The 22,739-nt window shown below is 31.2% G+C and overlaps 1 long non-coding RNA gene and 1 other non-coding gene across 2 annotated transcripts; both read right to left on the bottom strand.

Moving 5' to 3' along the window:
- Window positions 1–9,161: 9,161 nt before the first annotated feature.
- On the bottom strand, window positions 9,162–11,953 carry LOC132285023 (uncharacterized). The gene is made up of 3 exons (XR_009472418.1): window positions 11,378–11,953; window positions 10,716–10,908; window positions 9,162–10,489 (listed from the first exon to the last, which is right to left on the bottom strand). It is a non-coding gene; the product is annotated as an uncharacterized LOC132285023 (long non-coding RNA).
- Window positions 11,954–22,355: 10,402 nt separating this feature from the next.
- Window positions 22,356–22,464, bottom strand: LOC132287433 (small nucleolar RNA R71). The gene has a single exon (XR_009473022.1). It is a non-coding gene; the product is annotated as a small nucleolar RNA R71 (small nucleolar RNA).
- Between the last annotated feature and the right edge of the window lie 275 nt (window positions 22,465–22,739).

Raw genomic sequence — 22,739 nt, 5'->3', positions numbered from 1 at the left:
GGTTCCACGATTCCGATTCTTTTATGCACCCCTACTCTCAGCTCTCTCTCTCTTTCTTTATATATATATATATATATATATATATATATATATATATATATATATTTTGGGTAAGTCTTTTTCTCTCTCTACAACATAGAAGATCACCACACGGTTTCATAGGCTTAAATAACAACCAATTAACTTTCGCTGCAAAATCATAATTTTGATAATAAATAAATTAATAAATAACAAATATTATATTCTCGCTGAAAAATCACTACTTTGATATATATATATATATATATATATATATATATATATATATATATATATTATGTATTCTAAAGAAAATTGCTTGAAAAACAATATAGCATTTCAAGATTATATATATAAATGAAACTAACACCACAAAATATTTAATTGGTAAAAACATGAAGAAAACGAACAATCAACGTGTTTATTTTGTGGAACGTGAAATATACAGATTATTGATATTCGTTGAAGATGAATATTTTCAATATGCCCTTAGTCTATATACAGACTTTTACAATAAGATAAATGTTGTGTTGGTTTTGGCATCATCTCAATTTGCTTTAGTTTTCGCCTATCACCATGTAGCCTGCTCAATTGTGTCCATTTTGTTGTTTATCTATGTTAGATCATTTTGTTACTTCTCAAAGCAGCATTTACATTCCAAAAACCCAAAAAAATTAAAGTACATGAACATTGTTATATATATCCCTACAATGACCACTACTCCAATTTGTTCGTGGTGTAAACTTTAATAATTTATGTTAAGCCATTAATCACAAATTTACATAAATCCCATATCTTAGAACTTCATGATTTTCACATATATATAATGCATAAATAAATGGTTAGATATAAATACCTCGATTCATGATATCAAACCTTGCTGAGATTAAATCCAGCGTCTAGATCATTTAATCATGAATTAATCTGCAACTCTGATCAACAGGCAAATGTGGAAACTGGTTTATCTCTCTTGGCCTTTTGTACACATAAAACTTTTACGTGTTGTATCATTAATCATACATAATTGATAGAGTATATGCACTTTTATAAAGGCAGAGAGAGGACCAGTTTTCTTTTTAGTAACATAATTCTACTTTCCATCAAAGTAATTAATAAGAAAGGAAAACACTTCTCCAATAAGTAATTACCAAAAAGGTAATTATAAGTTGACCAAAAATAAATAATATTAATTGATATCTATTTATTTAGTTATCAAGTAATATGTCACATGTCCAAATCATGTGGGCCATAATTAAATAAATAATCTTACATTCTCCCACTTGGCACATATGATAATTTCTGTAGTGGTTTAGTAAAATAGTCATTAGTGTGCACCATAAATCAAATTAAAGTATTAAGTTGGTCATCATAAATATCATGGTAAACAAACTACCAATGTGAGTCATGGCGGTTGTATGTTCCTATAAATGACACAGTCCCTTCCATGTACCACAACACTAGTAATCTATTCAACATAGTCTATAAATGAGAAGTATCAATAATAATCTAAAAAATAATGTTTTTTCCAAGACTATTCATATTACCACTTATTAAAGCAATATGTACATGTATATTAATTAATAGAAAATATCATAAACACATTTAATGAGCGTAAAATGTCAAATATATATAAGCACTGTTAAGCAATCCACAATTAAAAAATAATCATCATTGACTGCATTCAAGACCCATTCTTTTAACATATTCATAAATGTCTTGGGTGGTAGTCCATTCATTAATGGATTGTAATAATAAGTTGTATACTTATATATTCAATAGATATTTGTTGTTTTCTAAATATCTTCTTTAATGATAAAGTATTTCAACTTTAGAATACCTATCATTTTTCACACAAGAAGATCAACAATTATAGTATAAATTTTCAGCAATTTGAAAATGGTACCCATAACTCCAAATCCTGAAATAAATTCAGCAACAATAAATTGGAGCCTCAAAACATGCTACTAATTAAAAATTCATAATAGACAAAGTAATAAAAAATTACTTTATACTTTTTCATAATATTGTTCTTTCAACCAAAAGAAATAAATAACCAATTAAAAAATGTCTTCCTAAGTGTGAGCACATAATCTTTTATCACATATCAACTTGTATATACATCAAACTCCATAATATATGCATAAGGAATATTTTTCGTTTCTTTACCTTCTAGCTAACTCATTCTTTGGGATTGCATTAGGTTGAATTTATCTCCTTTTATGTATGGAACAATACTGGTTGAATAATGTTCCATACCAAATCTTTCTAGAACTCTTTCAATATATGCTTTCTGAGATAATCCTAAAAATTCGCATGATCTATTATGAAATATTTCTATTACTATCACGTAGGATGTTTCATCCATATCTTTCATTTCAAAGTTCTTAGAGATAACTTTTAGTTTCATATAATAAACTAAGATCACTACTAGCAAATAAAATATCATCAATATATAGAATCAGAAATATAAACTTACTCTCACTAACCTTCTAGTATATACACTGATTAACAGTGTTTTCCTTAAAACCAAAAGAAATAATGATATCATTAAACTTAATATATCATTATTAGAAAGCTTGTTTAAATCCATATATTGGCATCTTAAGTTTATAGACCATGAATTCTTTACCCTCTAATGTGAAGCCTTCAGGTTGTTCCAAATGGACTTTCTCTTATAAACTCCCATTCATAAAAGTTGTACTCACATTTATTTGATGTAACTCTAAATCATAATAAGTTACTAATGCCATGATATTTTAAAAGATTCATTCTTAGATACTGGAGAGAATGTTTCTTTATAATTTCTTTATTCATGGCACTAATCCATTTAGTAAAATCAATATTGTTAATGACTTGTGAATATGTAACCGGATCTATATATCAAAATCAGATTCTTACAGATATATCACATAGTCATCCGGAATAGCAGATCTCCGTTCTCTTTGAGATCGTCTTAATGTTATTCCTTATGATTCTTCTACAATCTATTCATTGGTAACAATCTTATTATAGAGTTGTTGATCATTCAATTGTTCTTCGTTATTATACGATTCAATAACTGAAGGAACAATTATTTTCTTAGAAGTTATGGGTAAAGAGATTTGTACTCTGAGTTCTGGAATGATCAAATTCTTATTTTTTATCACTCCCACTGACTTCACTATTCTTAACGAATTTGACATTACTGGTTTCAGTAATTATCGTACTATGTTTAGGATAGTAAAACTTGTACCCTTTAGATTACTTAACATCTACAACATTATGGATAACGAGAAATTACTTAACATACTCCTAACCAATTTTATAAGAGTACAATTATGCATTACAGCTACAGGCTTTTGCTGTAGCATGTATAGCAAAGTGTATTGAGCACAAATGCCAAATATTTTAAGGAGTTTAGCAAACGGTTAGAGTATTAACCTGTTTCATCATACTTTCCATAATATTTACCACCTCTATATGACCTTATGATTTCCACTTTTCTATCTAATAGTTTTTTAACCTCATTTATGTATACTTCAAGAATACCCACTGCTTGAGATTTTTCATGCAATAAATAGATATATCCATAATGTGAAAAAGCAACTATAAAGACGATAAAATACTTTTCTTCTCCAAAAGATGGAACATCAGAAGGTTTACAAATGTCTGTATGAATTATTTCAAGAAGCTCTGTACTTCTTGTGGCTCATTTCTTTGTGTGTTTGGTTTGTTTACTTTTAATACAATCTACACACACACCAAAAACAGTAAAATTTAGATTCAGAATAATCATATCCTTTACTAATTTTCCTAACCTTTTACTAGATATTGACTTAGTCTTTTCTATTAATTGAGCTATGTTTAATTCTAATATTATGATGCAAGATCAAAAGATTTTTTAATAAATAAACTATCAAGTTTGAATTTACAGAAATCATCAACAATGATATCATAACTCACAAATTAGAATTTCTTGAACAAACATCATTATTAAATTTAAATGAAAAACCATTAACAAAAAGTTTTGAAATAAAATCAAAGTATAGGAAATTGAATAAATATAAAAAGTTTAAAATAATTTAAATAAAATCTACTGTCTAACATTAAACATAATGTCATAATGGTTTCATCAAAACTTTTTCCAATTATCATAAATAAGAAATTCTTATTTGAATTTGTGGTTTAGGCCATGAAAAATTCTGATATCTATTAGAAACAGAAACATTAGTACTTAAGTCAACCTATCATGGATTAAAAAGAATTTCAATAAGTAATTCGAAATATACAAAAGCCAAAAGCTTACCATTCTTTTTTGAATTATTCTTTATATTCCATGTAATCTTTCTAAAAGTGTTCAATACATTAATGACACTTTTACATTATTATATTCCTTTCTTTTAGTAGATTGACCTAAATCTCTTAATTTTGGTAGTTGCCCACTTAATGTCTTTTCAGGTTTATTCCTAAATTTCTTTATAACTTATTGGGTCATGAGATGAATTTAATGATTACCTTGCTACTTAAGCCTTGTATCCTCCTAAGTTAACATAATGGTCAATTCTTTCACTTTCCACTTGTCTTAATAGTGTTAATTTGAAATGACCCATACTGAGTAGACAAAAAATTGAGAATATAAATTGAATAAGAAAATTCTCATCCACAATCATCCATAAAGTTCTTAATTTTGTAGCAACATTAGTCATCTTAAGAACATACCTATACATGGTAAGAGTACCAATAAAAATGCATAGTAATGATATAAATTAATAATTTTCGTTTTAGATATTTATTTATAATACGAAAATATTCTTATAGTCAAATATTCCCTAGCACTAACACTATGGGGAACAATTATTCACATAACCATAATGCTTAATCTGTTCGATTTCTTCCAAACTTTATAGAGAATCTTTTCTTCCTCGCTGTTTTTATCAGTAATAATAGTAGGTTTCTCAATTTAAAATGCTAAATCAAGATTTAACACATCTAAATTTTGAATTCAACTTACTCATTCTATTATAAGAAGTTAGTTCTATTGAGAATCAGAACAGATGTAGCATGCGCATTAAGAGATATAATAAAATAAATATAATAAGATAAAATGCTCACAACAATAATGCTTTAAGTTAACAACATGTTTATATAACTTAAAAAATATAAATACAATGTATAACTATAGTACCCTTTTGGGTGACAACTATAAAATACTAATAATGATATTTTTTTGTATTTATATGTACACCTTTATTGGTGATGTATTTAAACAGATAAGTTACATTTGGATATCATATATCTACCTAAATAAAAAATACATGCAATCCCTTAATTTTCATTTAATCACTTGAAAATCAATTCTCTTTGGAGAATTATTTCTCATAATTAAATAAACTCAATATTCATGAATATCACAAAAAATAATAAACATCATAATTCATGAAATATTGCAATTATGTTTACTACTAAAATTAATATTCATTAACCATTATGATTAGACCACTTTGGTAGCTACTAACCCTCACATAACATGAATATTAAATTAGCTAGTTACTAATTTATCATTAATTTACCCTTTTAACATTATACACACATACTCATACTGATCGATCCAAATTTAGGTAGGTTCAATCCCAGAAACTTAATAGTGCAAAAATTCAATAAAAAATATCCTTTTACGTTATATACATAATAAAATATGTTATTTTTATTTTCGGACTTGAAGATCATAATTGAATTAATCTAAAATTGATTCTTCATCATGTATGTATGTATGGGTACAAATATAATAATTTATTTACATGTCCAATAAAATCAAATTTTTAAACACTCATATTATTTTAGAGATTCGATTCCAAATAAAATAAAATAAAATAAAACTTAAGTAAGTAATTATTTAATTACTTAATAAAATACTGTTCATGACATATATGATTAAGGGACCTTTCGGGTAACATTAATGTGTAATTAATTAAGCCAATGTTTATACAAAACAATCAGTATAATGGTATAAACAAAATAAACACATAAGTTGAATATTAATATTCAATTATATTATTAATTATACTTTTAATTACTTTATTTAAAATATTCATATTAGACAAAAAAACAATCATCAAAGCAAAATTCGTCACATGTGCATGTGCATGAATCACTTGTATTGTAAATCCATACATGAATCAATTAACAGCCTTCCAACCAATTCAATCATGCTTGAAAATCAAAGTAGCAAATAAATTGCTTGCTATACAAACTGATCAAAACAAACCCACTAGGAGATTAATCATATATTAAACAATTATTCCCACGAGCCTAAATAGAATGGATTATATAATCATTAAATATATATGTGTGCGAATTTTATAAAAAATAAATTATACAATTATTTATTTTTTTATTTATGCAACTTTAGAGGAAAATCACGAGTTCCTAAATCTTAAGCTCTGATACCACATGTAAACTTTAATAATTTATGTTAAGCCATTAATCACAAATTTATATAAATTCCATATCTTAGAACTTGATGATTTTCACATATATATAATGCATAAATAAATGGTTAGATATAAATACCTCGATTCATGATACTAAATCTTGTTGAGATTAAATCCAACGTCTAGATCATTTAACCACGAACTAATCTGCAACTTTGATCAACAAATAAAGGTGGAAACTAGTTTCTCTCTCTTAACCTTTTGCACATATAAAACTTTTACGTGTTGTATCATTAATCGTACATAATAATTGATAGAGTATATACACTTTTATAAAGGTAGAGAGATGATCAGTTTTCCTTTTAGTAACATAGTTCTACTTTCCATCAAAGTAATTAATAAAAAAAGAAAACACTTCTCTAATAAGTAATTACCAAAAAGGTAATTATAAGTTGACCAAAAATAAATAATATTAATTGATATCTATTTATTTAGTCATCAAGTAATATATCACATGTTCAAATCATGTGGGCTACAATTAAATAAATAATCTTACACGCGGTGGTTCCTAACTTTTGGTTATCTGAGCAACAAATTGTTAGAGTGAAAAAGAAAGACTTTGCTTCTAAAACTAGAGTTACTGTAGCTTAATTGCATCTCTGTTAGTAGGAGGGTTAATTGCATCTCTGTTACTAGCACCCTAGAGAGAGAAGAAAGATTTTTAGAGAAACAAAACTAGGCTTGTATAATTGTATTGATAACAGTGTGAATTCATGAGATATATATATATATATCATATATATATCTCATGAATTCACACTGTTATCAATATATATAGTTGTTACAAAACAAAAGATAGAGAAACAGACAAATATGAAAACAAATATGAAAGTAGTCAGAAAGAGAAAGACCCACAAGAAAGTGAGTACAATATATATACAAAAGAGAGAGAGAGAGAGAGACCCACAAGAAAGTGAGTACAATATATATACACGAGAGAGAGAGAGAGGACATTTTGATTTTTATTATTATATATTTTTTAATTTTGTTATTCGAGTATTTTAGACATTTCAATGACTAAATTGACCTAATGTCCTTATTTGTACAAATTGTAAAATGTAGGAACAGTGAGTTAATTGCACATTTTTTATATTATGAGGGAGTTTTTTACACTTACCCCATAAAGTTATAAAAAATATAAGGAAATTTTTCGAACACGAGAGATTTAATTGCATATTTTGTATATTATGAAGAAATTTTTTAACTTAACCGGAGGCAAGTTGATTTCTCAAAATCCATACTCACCCCTTGGGAGATAAGTGAGCCCGTCAACCGTTTGGATAACAAAATAAACAGCAACCTAGAAAAATAAATAAATAAAATAAAATAATGAAAGCCCACTGAAGGGCCATTAAAATATATATATAATAAAAAACATTAAACTTGTAAGGTAAAAAAAAAAATCTTGTTGGTAAGAGTTTGTTAGGTTAGGTTAATTTAGTATGAACTTAAGAGAGATTATTTAGCTACTATTTTCACAGAAGCAATAACCGCAAATGCATATATAGTTATAAAAAAATAAAAAATTTATATATATATATATAAAGGGTAGGACGAGTTTTTATCAAATCCTATCACCGTCAAGTTCTATTTTTTTGTTTTTTCCGTACCTGTCTGTGCCATTAAAATTGTCGTCCTTAAACTGTCAATCAAATACTCTCTATTGCTTAACCAAATAATTTGACTAAATTAAGCAATTCATTTTATTTTTGAGGATCAAAAGATAGCTTGTTATGCTTTTACATATAGCTGGTTAAAAGTGGACTGAATCATGAATTAAACATCATAACCAAGCTTAAAGAAAGTTCTCAATACAGACTGTGAGAAAGTTGGTATATGGACTGAATCATGAATTGAACCAACAATGTCACACGTATAAGGAGAACAACGTTATACAATCTCATTTACTTGTGCTCTGAAGGAAAGACGAAGATAACAGCTGCTGGATTAAAAAATAAATAAATATTTAAAACCCGACCCTGAGTTAGATGTTTGCATTATTACAATTGAAAATCAAAATCATTATTTGACGTAATTGAGGGTGTGTTTAATAACCTAAAACATTTTTTGTTTTTTATTGTGAATCCTTAAAAAGGAGAAACAAATACAAAAATCATGTTTAATAATTTGTTTTATTTCCTCTTAATAAAAAACATTTCTCATTTTTATGAAAGAAAGAGAAAACATCAAAATGATGTTTCTTGTGTTTTTTCACTGTAGCAGAGGAAACGTTTTCACCACTGCTTTCCTCTTTTTTTTAGTAACAACTGACATTACACAACCACTGATATTACTCCATTAGTACTTTTATATTATATATATACACATTATACAAAATCTATTTTTATATTCTATATATCTCCATTATACAACTGTACGCCCTGTATATATTTTTTTTTAGCTTTTTCTGATTGTTATACATGTATTGGTTGTGGTTTGTTTTCAGATTTTTTGTTAATATATATGTATATATAAAATCTATTTTTATATTCTATATATATACATTATACAATTGTACGTTTATCTTGCCCTATATATATATATATATATATATATTTTTTATCCTTTTTAGATTATATTTTTTATTGTGATTGAAAGTTAGATTTTGATAGATGGAAGAAAAAATAAATTAAAAAAATTTCCAAAAGAAAATTTTTTTTGTAATAAATGTTTTACTAAACACTGCTTTTTGTTTTTTGTTATTAAAATTGTGGCAACAGCAAAAGTTACTGAACCTTATTTTTGCTTTCTGTTTTTACTTCGAAAAACAAAATTATGTTTATGTTTCTTTGCGACTGCAAAAACAGAAAACGAACACGTTACTAAATGCAACCTGAATTAGTTCAAACAAAACCAAGATCACCAGGCTTATCTCCCAGATAAACGGACAATGGTATATCACACCAAGCCCAAATGGGCCAAACCACTACAGAAGCATCCTAGAATTCAATGCAATATGTTGTTGATCTTCCAAGTTTCAATTCCCGGAAGCCGGAAGTAAAACGTAGAACTCAAATTTGCTCAGAGATTAATGAATGTGAATTGATTGCCACGTTGTATTTCATGCAAAAGCAAATTCACCACCCAGGGCCAACAAGAGTAAACATAGGAGAAACCAATGTATAGTTGGATTCAGAGAGATGTATGGTATGACCTTGAAAAGGAAGTCCACTCTGTTCCTCATTTTTCCCATATTCTAGTAGTGAATGCAATGGGTTATCTTCCTCTGCCCGAACTCCTTACTGAAGGCTTTTTCGCTATGGGGTTGTTTATACCACCATCTTCCGACAGTAACTAGATAAAGGCATTGACGCCTGCTTGACCAGCTCGCTTGGAAGTTCAACCCCCACCTGCCTTCACTTTTACATAGTGAGAACACGAGAATGAAGTCGGAACCTGCTGAACATTTGAAAGATTCAACTTCTCCTGAAATAACTTCAAAAGCACTGGAGCTTCTTCCTCGTACTTTTTCACATAGTTCTTTAGGAAGTAACTTTCAGGAGACTCCAACATCCAACTCAAGCCAAATTTGTTCTTAAGCAAACCTTTTGACAGCAGACTTTAATAAACCAAATGCCTTGGAATGATCCTCCTCTCCAAGCTCAAGCAAATAAGCACTGGACTCGTCGCAACAATTGAAGACTCCCAACCCACTTTATTGACAAAAAAATCCATTTTCTTTATAATCTTAGCATCCGACTTCATCATAAACCATGGATTCTTCCCAAAAGCCACCAAAATCTCATCCTCAGACAAAAACCACTTCTTATAAACCTCCACCTTCTTTTCCCAATTTGATTTACTCAGTGCATGAACTGCAAAAGCGAAATTCATTCTCTCAGGGTTAAGACCCATTTTCTTTACTTCCTCCACAATCTCCTTAAACCGATCAGTACTAGTCATGAAATCCCACAGCAGCTGCTTAGGGAATTGGAACAAAATGTTATCTTGATGTAGAACTGAATTAGATTAGCAATCTTCCAGCAACAACATGACTGTACCTAGTTGTAACAAATTATTCATATTAACTATTAAAAAGATCTTGCAAAGTCAGAGTTGTAACAAAAACTACTAAATTATTCAGCTAAATGCATACATGATTAATGAAAGATATATTAGTGCTGCACAAAGTATCTAAGCATTTAGAAACGAAATCGAATAAATACTTAACCAAAATATTGAATTAAGATCATGAAAACCAAAAAAAAAAAAACTGATCATAAATACCTAATGTTGAACAGCCACGGGCATCCCTCGTAATGCTGGTGTTTTCGTCAGGCAAAAGCAAGAACAGGGTGAACTTTGGGGATATTTTAGAGTCTGGCAAAAGCACCCAGAAGAAGGTTGAACTTTGGGATGTTTTAGAGGTAGGCTTGGTAACCTTCCAAGTTGTTTTTTCACCTAACGTTTTATGCTCACACTGCACAAAGAGTTGAAGACGGGTTTGGTAACCTTTTTTATGTTTTAGAGGAAGATGGCATATGGAATGAATCATGAATTCAACCAACAATGTCACACTTGAACAAAGACAACAACGTTTTACAATGTCATTTATTTATACTTTCACGAAGATAACCGTTGCTGGATAGAAAAACAAAAAAAAATACAACACTGAGCTAGATATTTGCATCATTAGAATTAAAAATCAAAATCATAATTTAACAAATTGAACTAGTTCTAAAATTATATAGCAAAGAAAACCAAGACCACCTAGACTGATCTCAACAGATAACAGACAAGGGCTACAAAAGTACCGGAGAATTCAATGCACCATGTTGTTGAGCTTCAAGTTTCAATTTTCGGAACTAAAACAGAGAACACAGATTTGCTCGGAGATTAATGAATGTGAATTGATTGACATGTTATATTTCAAACAAAAGCATACTCACCATCTGTACGAAATAAACTCTTCACTAATGTTCGCCAAGCTTTATGTCAATATAGTTGGGATCTTGGTGAGCTCAGTGCTCGAAATGCCAGCCGAGTTAAAGACCTGGAACTTGGGCAAAATGGTTTTCTTGGAATCCCATAGAGAAGTTTTGGGCGTTTTTCTGATCCCGAGAAAACCCTTTTCCCCAAATTCGAGTTCTTCAAACTATGTGTTTTTTTTTTTTGAAGAAGTAGAGAACCGAATCTGGTTTTGTCTAGGGTTTGAAATTGAAGTATTTGGAAGCAGAAATAGCAGTTCGTGGACTCAACCCACATGAATTGATGAGCTAATTGACTGTAAATGAGTGTTGATTTGTGGAAGTTGAGATGGATTTGAGAGATGGAGACAGTTTATGGATTGTTGAATTTAAAACACGAGCATCTATAAATAAAATCATTGGAGATTAAAGGTGTGATAAAACACTGTGATTCTAGGGCCGGCTCAACGATAAGGCGACTAGGACTCATCCAAAGAAGAGGCTGCGCCTTTTCTCTCCAGTATTCGTTAAGGCTGCCCCTTAAGGCCCGAATGAAAAAAAGAGGCCTCATATTTTTCTTAATGTATTAATTGTGAATCCTTTAATATATTAATTACCAAATAAATGCATCTATTATATTAATCAATGCAAGTTGTGGTCCCAATGAAAAAAAGGTTGTCAAATTTTTTCTAATGTGTTAATTATGTTTCCTTTAATCTATTAATTACCTTATAAAAAGGGAATATTATATTAAGGCTTTCCACTTCTATATTTTTTAAATTATATGACAAAAATTACCCTAAAAAAATATATTATACAGTGTTCTCTAGCCTTTTTTTCCTCACTTCTCTGGTGGTACCACTCTCTCAACTTAGTCTTCATAATCTATTCTCTCTTTTGTTTCTCTTTCATTCATACTCTTCTTTCCCCTACCATCTTTCCTCTCCTACTGGCATATGGATTGCCCTCAACATATTAAAGACAAAACTATAAACTTATAATAATAAAAAGAAAAAGAAAAAAGATTAATCCGAACAATACAAAGAGGATGTGGAAAATAATAGTTGACGATGAATATGAGGACACCATAACAAATATGGCTTAGTAAAAATTTCAAAGCCTATAATTATACACTCTGTAGTGTTTCTTAGGCTTCGTTTGGATTGAGTGATTTGGAAAGAAAAGAAAATAAAAGAAAGATAGTGAAAATCTGAATAGCTTTTAGTAGAGAGAAGAAAGGATTGGGAAAGATTTAGAGAGATAGTTATCCCTCTAAATCCCCCATGTGTAGAGATGGCAAAAATTCTCACCTGCGTGTGGCCGCCCGTCCCGTCCTGTTTAGAGTGATTTTGGGGAACCGATTATATAAATGGAGACAAAAATGAGGGCTACTTTGAAAAACTCAACGGGTTTTGAGGTGGTTATGGGAGTAACAAAATTAAACGGGGATAAGGACGGGGAATGAGATCCCGCCCCATTCCTACCTCATGTGTTATCCTTCAAAAAATGAGAAGATTTGGAGAGAAATTATAGTGAGTAAGTGTATTTTTCATAATTTCAAAACTACCCTCTTATAACATTTGACTCTCATTTTATAACATTTTATAAAAAGGTTATGATAGTAATTAAATTCTTATCATTTATTTTGTTTTATCTATTCTATATTTTCCAAATAGAAATACTATCATTTCCTTTCTTTTTTCTCATAATTTATCCAAATTTGAATAAAGGTTATTGGTATCATTTCATTTCATTTTCATTTTTATTATTTATTTATTTATTTATTTTTTTCATGTTTATCCAAATGAAGCCTTATTAGGGAGTAAGAGTGAGCCTCTAGTCAGCCAATTAAGGCCTAGGAGGGGCACGTGCCCCTGGATTGACCCCACCATCTATAAATATAAGATAATTTTTGTGATTGTTTACATATATAGAAAAAAATTATATATAATGCCCCTAAACTTTTTTTTTTTTTTTTTCTCTTTTACTTTTTAAATTCCTTTAAAAAAAAATTAAATTTCTTTAAACCATCTTTCATTTTTCTTTCCTTTTTTAATCATTTTTTCTTCCTGTATGTAACAATTTTTTTTTTTTTTTCCTTTAAAAGATCTCTCATTTTTCTTTCATTTTTCTTCATCTTTTTTCCCTACTTCTTAAAATTCTTCTTTTTTCCTCTTGTAGTATGTAACTTTGTTTCCCATCTTCTTCTTTTTTTTTTTTCTTTTTTTTTTTTTTTTATCTATTTTTCTTATTTAAATTTAATACTATAATTTTATAAAGTTAGTAGGGGTAATTTCATAAATGATTTTCAAAATACGAAGATTTACAACTCTATTCAATGAAAATATTAACAAAAATCATACAATGATTCCTTTGATTTTAAGAATCTATATGTCATATAATTTATTTATTTATTATTTTTTTTACCCCCTTAAATTAAAATGCTGGCCCCGCACTGGCTCTTGTTTGTCTCCTTCCTCCATTCCTTTCCATCTCTTTCCTTCCTATTTTTCCCTTTCCTTCTCCTTTTTTGACTCATCAGTTCCTTCCAAACATGAATGATTTCCCTCCCTCATGAAGAAGATAAAGTCAGCAGAGCATTTATAGCCCGCTTGTAGAACCCAATTTTTGAGAGCAAAATGGCCCAATTGATCCGCAGCGGCCCCACGCTAATTGGGTGAGCACCCACAAGGACTCGTAGGCTGGCTCACAGAATAGCGCGATCCCGAACCCGATTGTGGAATTTCTTTCTTCTTTTTCTTTGTTTTTTTGCCAAAACGTTTTGGGGGGCAGCGGTTGGTTTTTCTTTAATCTGGCAGCAATAGTGCCTTAAGGCAATGTTTGGCAGAATAGCTTTTGGGAAAAAAACTAAAAAATGCGTTGTTTTGAACTTTTTTATAAATAAAAATTTAAATAAAAAATATATTGTTTTAGGCCCTGTTTGTCCAAAAAAACCACCATTCACCTCACATCTAACCCATCTCTATTCTCTACCATTCAGGTTACTTCATCTTCTATTTTCTCAATCTTAACTATTTTTTTTTCTTAACTTTTTTTTTTTTTTTAACTTTTTGTTTAAATTTATTTATTTGTTTTTATTAATCCATAATGGATAATGTATTATTGAAAATTATAATATCAATCCTTGCTTTTTTAATAATTTGCAAAGATATTGTTTGAATGAAAAATATTACCGTTGAAAAATAATTTCATCATTTTAAATCTTAAAAAATTATTACATAATAGAAATTCTAGTACACGAAATGTATCCGTTAGAAATATGGCCCTTAGGAAAAGGTTAAAAATACTTTTAAGAAATTTTTTTTTTTTGTTGGAGAGCGAAAATTTGAAGAGCCTAATACAGTGCTTGTTTTTAGAAAGCAAAAGTTGCTGACGTGGCTCTTGGAATTACTGATGTGACTCAGGAAAAAAACTGAAGTGACCATTTTGGAAAGCCAAAATCTGAAAAAACTAGTGTGGTTGCTCTCAAAGCCATTGACAAAAGATACAATATCATGCATCGCCGAATTCACAAATATATTAATAATTTTAATTTGGAACTTTCTCTTCTTAGCCAATCTTAATTTGAAAAATGACATTATTTCTTTTAAAAATGAAGTTAAGGTCCCTTCATTGAAAAATAGTTGGATTAAAGAAAGAAAAATTATTCTTCAACCGACTTTAACTTAATGATCACTATTTCATAATTAGATCGCATTAGGTTACATTTTAATGCACCAAAGGAATGTAAAAGTGTCAATAAATTCCACTTTATTACATAGTGTCAATTTGTTTGAAATGAGACTATATGAAACTTTTTTATAATTGACACACGACAATCAACTTATCTTTCTCTCTCTACCCAACTTTTCTCTGGCCTCTACCCTAGCCGCTGCTCCCTGCCTTCCTCCATTTGCTTCCTCCCCACTCCCTCCCATGAAAGTGGGAGGTCCCGATCCCGGCCACCCACTGATAAATAATATCGGCGTGCTATACATAGCTTGTTCGATGGGTGGATTCACTCCTTTAAGAGAATTTAATCTCATCCTCTTCATTGCAAGATAAATCGGTGAATCTATCAAGACTGATTATGTACACCCCAATCGGAAATCCGATTTATAAAATTCATTCAGAGATACAAGTCTCAGCCTCCTCAAAGGTTAGTCAGTGAATCTATCAGAAGTGATCCTGTACACTTCAATCAAAAATCGATCTATAGATTTATTAAGAGATCTAAATCTCAACCTCCTCGATTACAGGATTGAGCACCCACATCACATCATAGTGAAAGGAACATTGATGTACTCACACAAGTTGTTATGTTACTTATTTTTCCCATTGAACCCAGGAGAAATATCACTGGGTTGGGTTCCCATAACATCATAACCGTCGATTACAGGCTCTTTCCAATCCCTTTAGATGTTTTGGACACAAGGTCCCTTCACATGTCTTTCGACAGTGGATATGCCAAATGAGATATGGCCTTAGACACTAAGTCCCTTCACATGTCTTTTGATAGTGGATATGCCAAATTAGATTCAGCCCTGGACATTAGGTCCCTTCACATGTCTTTCGACAGTGGATCTGCAAATGAGATTTGGCCTTGACACAATAAACTATGATAATCCATTTGCCAGGATCTCTTCCAGATAATTGTGCTTCAATTGCACATGTATGGACTTTTCATTGTAACACTAGCTATGAGCTTGAAGCATCGCAACCTTATTGTCACAAAAATATTTCAAAGGCAGTATAGGCTTACTTCGTATTGGAATACCCTCCAGTAAGTTCCTTACCCAATCAATTTCCTCTCCTATTCCATTGAGGAATGAGTTATCAAGTCCACCCTTTTGATTTCCAAGAAATCATAACTCCACCCATGGTGAAGATTCAAGTTGGTACGAAGTTTGAGCATCCATAACAAAGAACAGCTAGGTATTTGCAATAATCTGACCCATGATCCATAGTACTCTGCAAGTACCTCTATATTCTCATAAGAGAAATGCAATGATCTCTTACCAGATTATTTCTGTACTTGATAACAAGTTGTGTTTGCCTTGGTACAGTTCATTGCTTCATAATGACCACCAATAATTTGAGAATTCAAGTTGATTCAATGCACTACCTTGATTGCAAACTGGCTTCGATCTGGGATCAATAAGAACAAAAGACTGTATCATCTGATAAGATTTTAAACCTTTTAAGATTAATTGATAAAATTGGATTGCGTTAGAGTAAATCCATGTTGAGGCCCTACACTTTGATTTACACAATCACACCGGCCTTGCTAAGATCCATCATGTCAAAAATTCAAATTAAGAACATGATAGGCAAATAATAATTGCCAAAATTTCCTTGGAATCTCTTTTTATCAATCTGAAATTTAGCTGCAATCATTGTTTTCTCAAACATTCATTCATCTATTTAGGAGCTTTCAAAAATGAGCTTTCAAGGATAAAAATTAGTATCATCAATAAAATGATAACATATCACTTTCCCTCATTAATATAATTAGCTCATCTCAAACATGTCAATATGGATCAAATTTCTAATATTAGTGTCTTTTCAACACATCAATAAAAGTTTACATACTACATGTAATACTTTGATCCACATGAACCTTACCATTGGTTATTCTTTTGATTAATGAATTTAAACTCATGTAATCAAGTATATGGCATGCCATAAATTAAGAAATTTATAGTAACCAAAAATCAGTTTTATAACTGGAAAGCATACTGTTAATAGAGTGGCTCATTTCGACAATCATACCAATTTTTGACGAAAAATTGATGAATTTAGAATTCACCTCGAAGCCATTATTTGTAAATTTGAAGATCTCTTTCAGATGCATCACTTACCAGAAATTATGCTTATGCATGCCACTTTAGAAGTTTAAGAGCTTTCTTCTTATATTGTCATTTGATCCCCCCACTAGTCATAGATATCGCATGATTTTGACTAATTGTAATGTGAAAAGATGATCTAGTTTCAATCAACTGATGGCACGTGTCTCGAAAGACAATAAACTTCTTTTGTGATCTTCTCGTTTATCGCAGAATATGATTTAATCAAGCGAAAAGTGACCTACTATAGCTTTCAGATTTCAAGTAATAAATATAAGTATATTCAAAATGAGCATCAATAATGTGATCGACAGAGATCAGTTATAAGGTACCATATTTCTTTCAACATATATAAAAGCTAGACTACTAAATTTTCATATGCTACCTATAATGCATTGACCCATATAGGTTTTACCATAACCTTTCGATCAATCCCTGACAAATCCTTTGATAAAAGGATTCAGTTCATTGACCAAGTTTATAACACATTATTAATTAATGAATTTGGCAATATAAACATAAATTATTGCACAAATTTAGACATACCTTTAATGAAAAGATTATTTCAAGGAATATACCAGATTCAAAGATAACCTTGCAACCACACTTGAAAGGAAATAAATTATAAACCATATTCATATTAATATAAGGAATATGGTGTTCATCCTTTAAAATGACCAGCTTACCAGAAGTGCAATTTCATCCAATTGCCCTTGTGCCCATCAACATAGGATGTTGGGTTACATGATTCCCCCACTAAGCATGGAAGAATTCTGGTCACCTTTAGTAGGATGAAATGCCAATTCAATCCACCTTGTGATCTTCTCATTTATCAAATTAAAATTTGATCAAATGGTGTTTTGTCACCCAGAGCAGTTGGACATGACTTAGACATGGCATAAGCGATTTTTCAATTGTTGAAGGAAAAATAAAATTTTTTCTTTTCACCGTTGGTATTTTTTTTTACCATCAAAAACCTCGATATTCGGTTGAGAAATCGAATAAATAGTGTTAGACAACAATGAAAATGAGTCCATTTGGAGAGAAAACTATCTTCAAATTGTTGGAACCAAAATATTGAAAACTATTTTCCTCGCCGTCGTCGAGGTTTCGCTGTGCGCAGCGTCTCTCATGTTTCATCATGAGTTTTTGTTCTGGATCTCCTAATCTGTGCCGTTTCCAAAGGTAAATGGTTGCTGAGTCGCCGGAGTTGGGTTTGTTTATCTGTTCCTTTTTGGAGCTTTTTGGTATTTTGTGCTGTGAGTGGATCTGATGCATCTGCGTCTTTTGCTGACGTTTGTCGTCTTTGCCTGCGCTGGTGTATTTGGTTCTCTCGCCGGTGGTTTTTGTCGGTGGCTTTTTTCTTTTGTTGTGGTGGTTTTCTTTCTATAGCTGGCATATTTTCTTTGACTTGTCAAAACTGTTGATCTTGACTATAAGAGGTGTTAGTTAGTTTGGGATGGTGTTTTATGTGTTTTGATCTTCTGTATCTGCCTGATGATCTTGTTGTAAATGTCGTATGGCGTATGGCATGTTTTCTTGACAGGCAAAAAAAAAAAAAAAAAACTTTTTTATAATTAGATTTTAATTGAACTAATATATATATATATATATATATTTATTTATTTATTTATTTATTTTTATTTTTATAAGTTTAATGAATACGAAAATGAAGTGTGAGATTAATGAAAGATAAAGATTTTAAGAAAAATTAATAATTTATTGCACAAATTTCATGTGAAATGTTGAGTTATTCAATTTTGTGTGAAATATTAAGTTATTTTCATTAATATAAAAAAATAAAATAAAAATAATTTTATCATCTTGTGTTTGGAAAATCTCCCGAAACAACTTAAAAAAAATCTCTAAGGTCTTTTAGATGTCAAACAAAGACAATTCACTCCTCTTTGTTGACAGTTCTTCCATTTGGTGTGCAGTCCCTTGATGAGCGCTGAAAAGTGCGTATTTAAACTCTTTAAGCTTAGGCATTCTAGTACTTTAATCTATCTTACTTTACCGTTTTAGATTGATTTCGTATTATTTCCATTTTCAGGCACTTATCCCGAAAATAAGCTAACTCAGCCAAATAAGAGCTTAATTGAAGCAATTTTGGGATGAATCAAAGAAAGGAGCCAAGTGGAAGCAAAAGGAAGAAAAAGGTGGAAATCAACATCTTCGATTGATCTTAGATCAAAGTTCGATCGATCCAACATGATCGATCTCAGCACTTCAAGATGGATCAGAGCCATGATGACATTTTCAGAGATCTCAAAAGTTCAATCAATCCAACACCATTCTTCGATCGATCGAACTGCTTTGTCCTTATCCAAATGATTGATTTTATCTAGTTGTACCACCCTACCAACCATTTTTGTCCTTTTCCCAAAAATATCTTCAAAATATCTCAGATTTGTCTTTATCCAAAAAACGTCACCAATGAAGGTCGATCCAGCTTAAGTTCGATGGATCTCAGCAATGTTCGATCAATTCAAGTCCAAGGTTCGATCGATCGAACTTCCTCCAGTGCGAAAAAGTTAAATTTTCATCTCATTGAAAGTTGTCCTTTATCCAATCATTGGGGAATATGCCTTGCACGACCCCAGCTCATTTTGTTTGTTACTTGACCTACCTATAAAAGGAATATGATGCACTTTTTGAGGGAGACACTTAACATTTGGTAGAGACAACTTTAGAGGCTATTCTTAGTGTAGAAGAAAAGAGGAGGAGGTTAGAGACACCATTGGAGATTCTTCATCAACAAGGAGCAGATTCCTTCCATGGAGTTAGCCCTTGAGGGTTAGAGCAACATCACCATGAGTGGCTAGACATCCTTTTGGGGCTAGAGTTAGCCCCAAGCATGCTTTTTATATCTTAATCTTGTGTATTATTGAGGGATTAGTGTTGTAATTAATGTTTTGACACTTTGATATATATAGATCTTAATTGTTCAATGATTTATGTGGTTAAATGCTTTCAATTGATCATTTCATTCTATTCATATGTCTATGTATGTTAGAATAGATGTTCATGTGTTTGTCTCTAGATTTTTTGTTATTGATGTATGTCTATGTGTATTGATGCTATAGATTTAGAGATTTTCAAAACATAGTGCTTAATGGAATGCTCTTGTGATTTTCTTGATGGTTCATACTTATTCCTTGATGGATTGTGCCTCTCCCTTAGTTTATTTTCATGCTAGTAGTGTACATGTAGTATAGTTGTTGTGTAGTGCTAAATAGAAGGACAATCCATGCTTATTGTTTGATGATCTATGCTTTTGAATGCAAGTAGCATATGTCTCTAACCTTGTGTTGTATTTGGATTGTGAGCTTAATGAAAGGATTAATGGCTTGTTTTGATCTATTGTGCCTTTCACATGTTGTTTAGACAATATATGCTTCATTGCTTAGATATATTGTGCCTTTCACATGATGTTTAGACAATACATGCTTGACTAGCCATCCTTGCTTGTTGAATCAACCAAACACACACACACACACACACACACCAATATTGCAACACACCATTTGCCCTCATTAGTTACTTGTCAATGGTATAGAAATGCATTGCTTGGTGGTGATCTCTAAACCCCAAGACTCTTCTCTCTCTTATTTGTTCTTAGTTGCATTTTTTTGTTATCACTTAGTTTAATTTAGTTGCTCTTTAGTTTAATTAACCAACCAACTAATTGTTTGATCACTCGACCTACTAGCCCTAATAGCGATTCCACAACCTTGTTCGACCCTCACAATCCCTTGGGACGATCCCTACTCGCCCTAGCTATATTTATAGTGAAAGGTAGTAATGGCTTTTATAAATGTAAAACTCTTGGCCCTCGCCTTAATGCACACTCTCAAACTTGATGGTGCGGTGACACACCATAGTCAGTTTTTGGCGCCGTTGCTGGGGATTGATTTGATTTGGCAACGTGGAATTGTGGAATCAATTAGGATTAATACTCTTTTGATCGTGTCTTTACTTTATTTTTATTTTTCTTTTTGGTTACTTATTGTGTTGTTCTTACTTGACTAGGTGCATTGTTGGAGAGGAAGCAAGTAAAGGAGCATTCAAGCAAAGAAAGTAAAAAACTAAAAATTTAAAAAATTTGCTGAGCTAAGTTTTAAATTTGGAGTTGAAGTGCTAAAGGATCTTTGTGAGACTTTCTTTACTCAATCCCTTAGTTAAATCGTCGGCCCGCGTGGAGGCTTGTTCTTAATTTCTTAGACAAATCGTGAGCCCGCGTGGAGGCAATCTTAATTGTTCTTTGTATCATTGTTGTTAAAGCATGGGAGTATGAATTAAGTGTTTGTGGAAGAAGTCTAATTGCATTGTTGTGAAGGCATAGTATTTGTCATTCTTTGTGCTTGTTGTGTTTTGCATTGTGCATGCATGGACGTCGTTCATTGAGACCAACTCTTGTCCCTCTTGATTTGCATCTTGAATCCGTAGTTAGAAATCCTAGGGGAAGAGGAAGTTGTAGTTCTACTCGATCCATTACATCAATGGATGACCATAACGATGATCATGTTGAGGACCATGGCCACATAGATCAATAAGGTATTCTTCATCCTAACGTGCACAATAAGAACATACAAGTACCATTAGGCATGCCTAAGCCTACACTCACCAACCACCATAACAACAAGGCCAAGCTCCATATGGAATGCCAAGGCCAATGTATGCTCCACAACCTCCCATTATCAATCAAGGAATTCAAAACCAAGGTGCTCATGTTGCACCTCAAGTAGCTAATCCACCTCTTACTTTAAGAGACCATTATGTGCCTAATGAGTATAATGTACCTACATGCATCCAATTGCCTCCATTTAGAGTACATCATTATGAAATTAAGCCACAAACCATTCATATGCTTCCTAACTATCATGGACTTCCAAGTAAAGAACCTTACAAGTATTTGGATGAGTTTCTTGAAGTAAGTTCCACTGTAAAATATACGGACATGCTGGAAGAGGTCTTAAGACTCAAACTTTTTCCATTCACCTTAAAAGACAAGGCAAAGTATTGGTTTAACAATCTTAGGCCTTTTTCAATCACTTCTTGGGCAGAAATGCAACAAGAGTTCTTGAAGAAGTACTATCCGGTTTCAAAAATCAATGCTATGAGAACTTCAATTAGAGAATTTACACATAGGGATGGAGAAACGTTTCATGAGGCATGGAAACACTTCAATGAGTTGCTTAGGAAGTGTCCACATCATGGCATGCCCAAATGGTTATTAGTTCAATATTTCTTTGAGAGCTTATCGGACAATTACAAGGGTATGGTTGATGCTTCCATGGGTGGTTCATACATTAATAGGCATGAGGATGATGTGTGGCTTCTTTATGAGAGCATGAGTGAAAATTCTTTGCATAAAACATTATCATCCAAGAATGGTAGAAATTCACAAGGTAGGAAGAGTGTTGGTTTACATCAAGTCGACCATTCAAATGAAATAGCCGCCGAAATGAAGTCTTTATCTCAAAGGTTTGATCAAT

Source organism: Cornus florida, unplaced genomic scaffold, assembly GCF_030987335.1.
Source record: "Cornus florida cultivar Cherokee Brave unplaced genomic scaffold, ASM3098733v1 CherokeeBrave_3.0.0_Hap2_Chr11, whole genome shotgun sequence".
NCBI classification, from domain to species: Eukaryota; Viridiplantae; Streptophyta; class Magnoliopsida; order Cornales; family Cornaceae; genus Cornus; species Cornus florida.
This window is presented reverse-complemented; position numbering and strand designations above follow the sequence as displayed.